We start from the raw sequence: 7286 nt of genomic DNA on the forward strand, positions 1-7286 counted from the left end.
GAGACCTGTAGGATTTTTACATATGCCACCTAATAGACTGAATTCAGTACTGAACTTAATTATCTCCCACTTGAGATGGATTCTTTAATTCAAGAAATATAAATTAATAAACTATGTACTTTCACAGAGTGCCCATGCAAATTGATTTTCTAATGGTGTTAGAAACTGGTTTTATATAAATAAATATATACAGACTTACTTTTATGATGCATACTTCTTTCTATATAAAACTCAAGCATTGTTCTATCCTAAGTTGAACACAATGAATGTTTCTGTCTTTTTTTCACTGAACATAATGCATTAAATTTGATTCAGGGTGATTTCTATCAGCCTAGCTCAGATGGTATTAAGACACCGGTAGCTACACATGGCAAGGGAGTAATCCCTGTCCTCCAGGGCCAAGTACAGTGTCCAAACTGTTCAGAGTTAGTCCCTTCTACATAATATTTGCCTTATCCTTGTGTAAGGTCCCCCAAAAATTCACTCAAAGAGCCCCTTAAAAGGGCTTGTGTGGTTTTTTTGTATTCTGAATTAGCTTCATGGAGGAAATACCAACAAGATATTCTCAAGGGGTCAAAATAACCAGAAACTTAACTGGCAATTTCAGAAAATCAGACGACTTTGACAAAAGCTTAAAGCAGCATTTGTTCAACATAAAACACATCTGAAAGCATTAACTCGGCCCATTCAACTTAGCAAACTCCAAGCCTGCCCGATTTTAAGTTACTCAAAACTCTGCAAAGAGGGAATTAGGAGAAGGAGAACGACAGTAAGACATAAAAGATATGGAAAGAACAAACATAGCTTTCACTCCTGGGTCCAGAGGTGTTCAGCTGACATAACTTCCAAGAGGAGGCAGGGTCAAGGCTTATACTTGTCTCATGCTTCAGATTAAGTAGCCTTCGGCCTTCCTGGGACCTTCCCCCAGGTGGGATTTCCTCTCTAGTGGCCACTCTGGGGTTGGAATGGGGCTCCAGGGGTAAGTGTGGAGCATTGCCTCCAGTGTGCCAGTGAATCTGAGGATATGCGTCTGGTGAGTAGGTTCATTTTCAGATGTTAGAATTGGTGAGATTTTGAAGGACTGGGATGGGAACTCTGACTAGTTCAGTATTATCTGCACCACATTATGAGAGAGGGTTTTGCCCAACCCCAATTTGAGTTTTTGGACAAGGTAAACTGATTGAGACACTCAGAAAAAGTTTAAAATAAATGAAAGATTTTTCACAGAAAAAGTAAGAAAATAATTTGTCCTTGTCTATGAGTTAAAGCATAAACCTTGTTGTTTGTAATGCCTTGTTGTTTTTCCCAACTAATTTCAGTCAAAAAGTGAGTGTACTGTAGTCAGCATAGTAAAGCTAAGGTGAGTGGTTGAATCCTGCCAGTCTGTTCATAACTGGAGTGATACCCAAAGAGATTTGTTGCCCACTCTGCATGGTAATGAGCACTCAAAGATGCAGCTTTTAAAAGCAGAAACTTAACCTTAAAACCTGCAATTAAGATTTCCACAGAGACAGCTGTGAAAGATGCAATGGTGTTGCAAAATAAACAAGTTGAAGAGTGTCAGATACATAAAGTTGTCTGAAAGTAAAAGAAAAAGCAAGGAGTAAACAAGATATGAATTGTTTTCTGCACTGTAATTCCTCATATGACCTTAATGTTTTGCTATAAATGTGAGTGATTCAGAAAAAGATACCATGGAGGATAATATTAACAAGAAGTGTTACATTTCATCAAGAGATAAGCATATGAAGCCAGAAAAGAAGAGAGTATATAATGCATTATGTGATGGATATTAGCAATGGCTGGGATTCTTCCTTACTGTACAATAATAGGAAGAAGAAATCTTTTTCATGTTTTAGAATACAATTCAGGATGTTAACAGATAATGGTTTGTCTGCATATTGAATATGTTGTAGGAAAAAAAAATATATCTGAAAGATAATCGTAAAGGATGCAAAAATCAAACAATACAAAGTTGCAAAATGACAGTAATGAGGTTGCTTTAAATCAGTCTTATGTTTAGATGTCTACACATAGGTGGAACCAATCTTTCCCTGGCTGTTCTCAAGGACACTCAATTTATCCATTTAAGTACCACTCATTTCAAGAGAACAGAAAAACTAAACACCCAAAGCTAAGGCACAAGCTGTATCTATCATTAACAGAACTGGAACTCCTCCTGTGGCATTGTCTTCATTGACATAATCACCTGTGTCACTCATTTAATGCAAAGTTGGGGATGATGTTCATTGACTATTGTCGTTATTCAAAATGAGTGATGTAAAGCCTTGTTTAACACATATTTTCAGACCCTGTTCTGAACACTGAGTTATTCATTTTACCAGAGACTATTTCTTCTCTAGAGTCTCAAACGCTAGACAACAAACAAGTCTTCACCCCTGCCAGCCTGTTTAACTGTGGTGCTGGTTTACGAGTGAAGTCCAGCAGAACAAATGGGTTTAGGTGAGCAGTATCTAGACACTCAGGTCAGCCAAGACAGTGTCAATTCCAGATGTTTTCCTTAACAGGACTAATGTGAATAAGGTTATTTTGTAGACTAAACAAGGGGTCTCAGAAGAATTTTGCTGTTTTAAAGATAGACATCTAAAAATTCACTTCCCAGATGAATAAGAAATGGGAGCAGCAGGCTGCTTCCTGAAGTAAAAGGAGCCCAGCAGGGAGCTATGATGACCCTAGAGCAGGTAGAGCTCCTATTATGAGATGCAGTCCCACAGGGCCGGAGCACAGTGGATAGAGCTACAGGTTTTTAGCAACCTCCATCATTAGCTCCCAACATTGCAATCAATCCATCAGCTCCAGAATACATCCACAGGCTCCCATCAGGGGCAGCAAGACACAGGACAGAGACAGCCTCTAAGGTTAAGACAGAGAGCATATCTAAGGGATCCATCCATGAAAATGAGGTCAATCCAGGCAGCAGGGCTGGAGACAGGAGCCCCTATAATGTAGTCCAGATAGTGTTTGGCTGAGCTGGAATTTGGCTCCTAGGCATGTGGTCAAAGTAGTAGTGGAGCAGCCAGGTGAGACTGCTCCAGGGCACTAAAATCTTTTAGTGCACTGATGACACAAATTTAATATGCAAGCTAATTCTCTGCTAGTTTTCAGTATTGCACTCCCTCTACCAAACTTACTTTTTTTTTTTTTTTCTGAATTCTGATTATTGCTACCTTTCTTCTACACACTTTAATTCCCACATAATCTTTCTGATGGGTGCTAATTTGTACACTTGCTGGAATTAAGACTACACTACTGATTAATGGAAAGACTTCTTAGCTTTTACCACATTGATTATCATCATGCTATTCCCCCAAATAATTTGGTGACATTTTTGATGCAAGTATTTCATTGACTTATTTACAGACTTTCCTAGGTCTGCAGAGTTCCTGTGTTCCATCTGGGACAAAAACAAATCCCAAGCCATGGAAATGCACTGTAGCACATTATTCCTACTTCCTCCAGTGTAGGCAATTGATTTAGGTAGTTTTAAAGCAATTATCATCTGTGAAATCAGGAAGCCTAAAACTGAATATCAGGTGATTTTCCTTTGCTAATGATTTTTGCAATACCTTCTGGTCTTGACTGACAACTTTGTGCCATCTTTCTACCTCACTGCACAATTTTCTCTTTCAGATCATTAATAAAATTTATTAAAAAACATGGAGTTTAATGTGAAACCTTGGAGCACCTCTCTGTTAATGTGCTGGCATTTTTTTAATCCTCACGTTTTCTATTTCTCAACCAATTCTGTCAGTTTTATCTCCCTTAGTCTATCTTTAATATTAAAAATAATTTGTGCTATACCTATCATCAACAATTTTCAAATTTGTTCCTTTTTTTCTCTTTAAAGCATCTCTCACCTGGTTTAAGAGAGTCTACAATAGTCTAGATGCTGATATTGATCTAAGCAATGAAAAGATGCTAAGCAGACTCATATTACTGGTGTCTTGTGTTGGAAAAAAATTGTATGAAAAGAGGTGGTGTAAGTGTAAGTGACATATAATAAATACTGTCGGTGCCAATGAATCTTGAATTTCTTCCTGATCAGTGTCGACAGTAAGAATGTCCGTACCAATATTTCAGAAAGCCTATATCCCATTAGTTAAGGACCTTGTGTTGGGTCATGACACAATTGTGATAGAAAGTTACCAGACTTGAAAGAATTTCAGCTCATGTGTCCTGCTTTTTAGGGAAAGGGGGGATACTACTATTTAGCCCATTATAAACTAAGGATGAAGCTTTGACTTTATCTTTTGGGATTAATCTAATCCTAATGGGATGTGTTACACATGCTCTGTAGAAAGCTTCTGAATTGAACCATTAATACAAACACAGTAGGAAAGACATCTAACACCTGAATACCAGCTCTGAGGTGTGATGTATTTTCCAGCCACATTAAAACTGATCTGTTTTAGCACAGAGAATCTAAAGCTTAGGATTCTGACTCATTTTCTGTGGGTATCTATATGTCACCAGTTTTTAAAGAGGATAACCAAGGTGGTTAGGTGCCTAATTTTCATGTTGATGGAGGCAGGATGAACCTGTGATAGACTTATAGGAGAGTTGATCATCTAACAGTGGAATATCTGTGGATGCTGGGTCACCTGTGAGATCAGATGCAAGCTTAAGTGTGACTGAATTTTTAGTATCTAAACTTTGTTGACATTCCACGTTAAGAACTTAGGTTCTCATTTGGATATGGTCAGTTGAAAGTGTAGAACAAAACCACAGCTGAAGTCAATGGTACAACTGTAGTGGATAAACCCACTGGTAGTCCCAGTTCTTTAAGCAAATAAAAGCTCAAGGCATCCCCTTCACAAATAGCTGTACACCAAAAACATCCTAGATATTGACAGGTACATTTAGTTTTCATGTTGACCTTGGTGTAGTGAGGGATGCTTACAGAGGCTCTCACTGTTCTGCTTCCTTTCCCTTCAGCTCTTCCAATTATCCTGCAAGGTCTCCCTCCAATATTGATTTGCAAATGACCTCCCTTTCTGACATGGAAATTATGTATTTCAGGACATAACTGAATACATTTCTAACAGATCTTAAAACACATTTTTAGCAAGATTCTAAAGCCTAGGAATCCTCTTTCCTTGTCTGTGGTATGCTCCATTTGTTGTGACCCATGAGATACTACCAGACTGCTTGGTGCCTTCAAGACAATGAGTTTGTTCCCCTTGATTATATAAGTCTTCATTAACAAAAGGCTCAGAAGTTCACTGGCACATCAATTATTTTCATATTTTGCAAAAGATTCTAATTATTTAAAAAGCAATAATAGTATAGATTAATCATTATGAGGCTGTCTATATTACAAAGTTCTGAATTAATAAAAAGCTATTATTTTTGTGTAAATTCAAATGTGCAATCTTTATTTATTAACAGTTTTGACTAAATGTAATGTCTGTATCTATTTGTCTTTCTTATCCCTGACTTATTCATAGCCTTACACACTTGGTTTTATCTCAGTCTGAGAGTGACTTAACATTAAGTGACCCAGCCTCAGGCTCAGGTTGCATTGTCTCCTCCAGCCAGCTGCATATCTGGCCAAAAGTATTTAAGAAGGGGGAAAAAAGCCAAACCTGAAAAAAAAGAGAAAAAAAGAACAACATAGTATGATCTAGCCTTATTTATTTATTGTTAACATAAGAAGCTAACTGAAATCATAGATTAAATTAATTTAGTTGTTCTCTCAAAATATTATCTTTCTTTAACTTGAATGTACAGATTATATTGTAGTGTCTGTAATGGTCCTCAGAATCTGGCTTGTATTAGATTAAGAAGTCTGTATGTTTTTGCCACTTCAGGCATAATCTTTCTTTACACTCCTTTTTTCTTTGCTTCAACAAAACCAGTAAAAGTTGTAAATATCATTTTTAAAATGTCTTTAAACTTTTACACTTTTTTTTTCTTTTGCCACAGAAATGCTTTTGTCTCTGCCTAGGCACATGATGACTACTTACAGGATTTAGCATGCTCAAAAGTTGTTAGCAGTTTGTCAATGCACTAAGTTAAGGTGAAAATGCTTTAGGTATAAATATACATATCAACATAGCAGAAATGGATGACAGCAACTGATTTGCCTACATATTACAGAATACTAAAGGTACTGTTGCTGCTTGTTCATGGTTTTCCTTTCATAATGGTGTATAAATATTTCATCACTGAGATAATTTTTTTCTCCTTTGTAAAAACCAATTTCACATTCACTGAATCTGTAGAACATTCATTTCCCATCTTTCTACCTCACAAATAAAACCAAACCAAATCCTACAATTTTTTAAAGTTATGTAACTTGTGAATACTGCTTTCTGATGTCATAATTACCATGTCTTCTTGTAGCCCAGGTTATTTAAATCAGGTGACCGAGAAAAAGAATGCATACAGTTGTGTCCAATGAAGGACTACTCACTGTGAAAGGTACATGTTCAAACCCGACCTCTTAGTTACGTTATCTTCTCACTTGTAGTGTTAGCCTAGAGAGACTTGATGGCCTACATTGTTGAAGACACAGCTGCTTCTCATCAGGAAATATCCATACCTACACTTAAACAGAAAAAAGGAAATCAGATTAGTTGTGAAAGTGATTTTGATGCTGTGTTATATAAATTGAGATTTTTTTGTGGAATTTAACAGTGAACATAACTGTACTTTTAACTGTCTTTGTTCAGTATTATGATTTACCCTGACAGCTGTTTTACTGATAAGATAACTTTATAGGATTAATTATTAATGTATTTTATTTTATTTTGGTCATGCAACTGACTGAAATTCTGCACCAGTCATTTGGTCAAAGTCTAAAAACTAGAAAAATATCTGCTCTTAATTAAGGAAGGATTACAGTAAACAATCTGTTGTGTGTTTCCTTTTAGCTAAATCTAGAATTCAAAGCAAGCAAAGACATCAGCCCAACTCATAATTCTCTTGAAGCCAGTTCTTTGCTCTGTGAGGATTCGAGATTGTGGTTTTGAAATACAAAGTTGTAAAAAAAGATTATGCCAAATGCCTGAAGGTCATAAACTGTAAAGAAAAAAAGCTTGTAAGTAATTTATGAAGTTTGGCAAGTGTTGTATTTTTATGGTCATTTACTGTCCTTTTCTTTTTAAGTTAAAATGTCAAATAGAGTTCTGTAAAGCATAACACATGTTCTTTCCATTCTCTGGTGGGGATATATTCTGCTTTTTGGGCATTCTTTCTCTGTCAATACTTACATCTGCTGTTTAAAATGCTATTCCTGATACAATTGTTTTTTAAATGCAAAC

The sequence above is a fragment of the Anomalospiza imberbis genome, chromosome 2 (genome assembly GCF_031753505.1).
Source record: "Anomalospiza imberbis isolate Cuckoo-Finch-1a 21T00152 chromosome 2, ASM3175350v1, whole genome shotgun sequence".
Lineage (NCBI taxonomy): Eukaryota > Metazoa > Chordata > Aves > Passeriformes > Viduidae > Anomalospiza > Anomalospiza imberbis.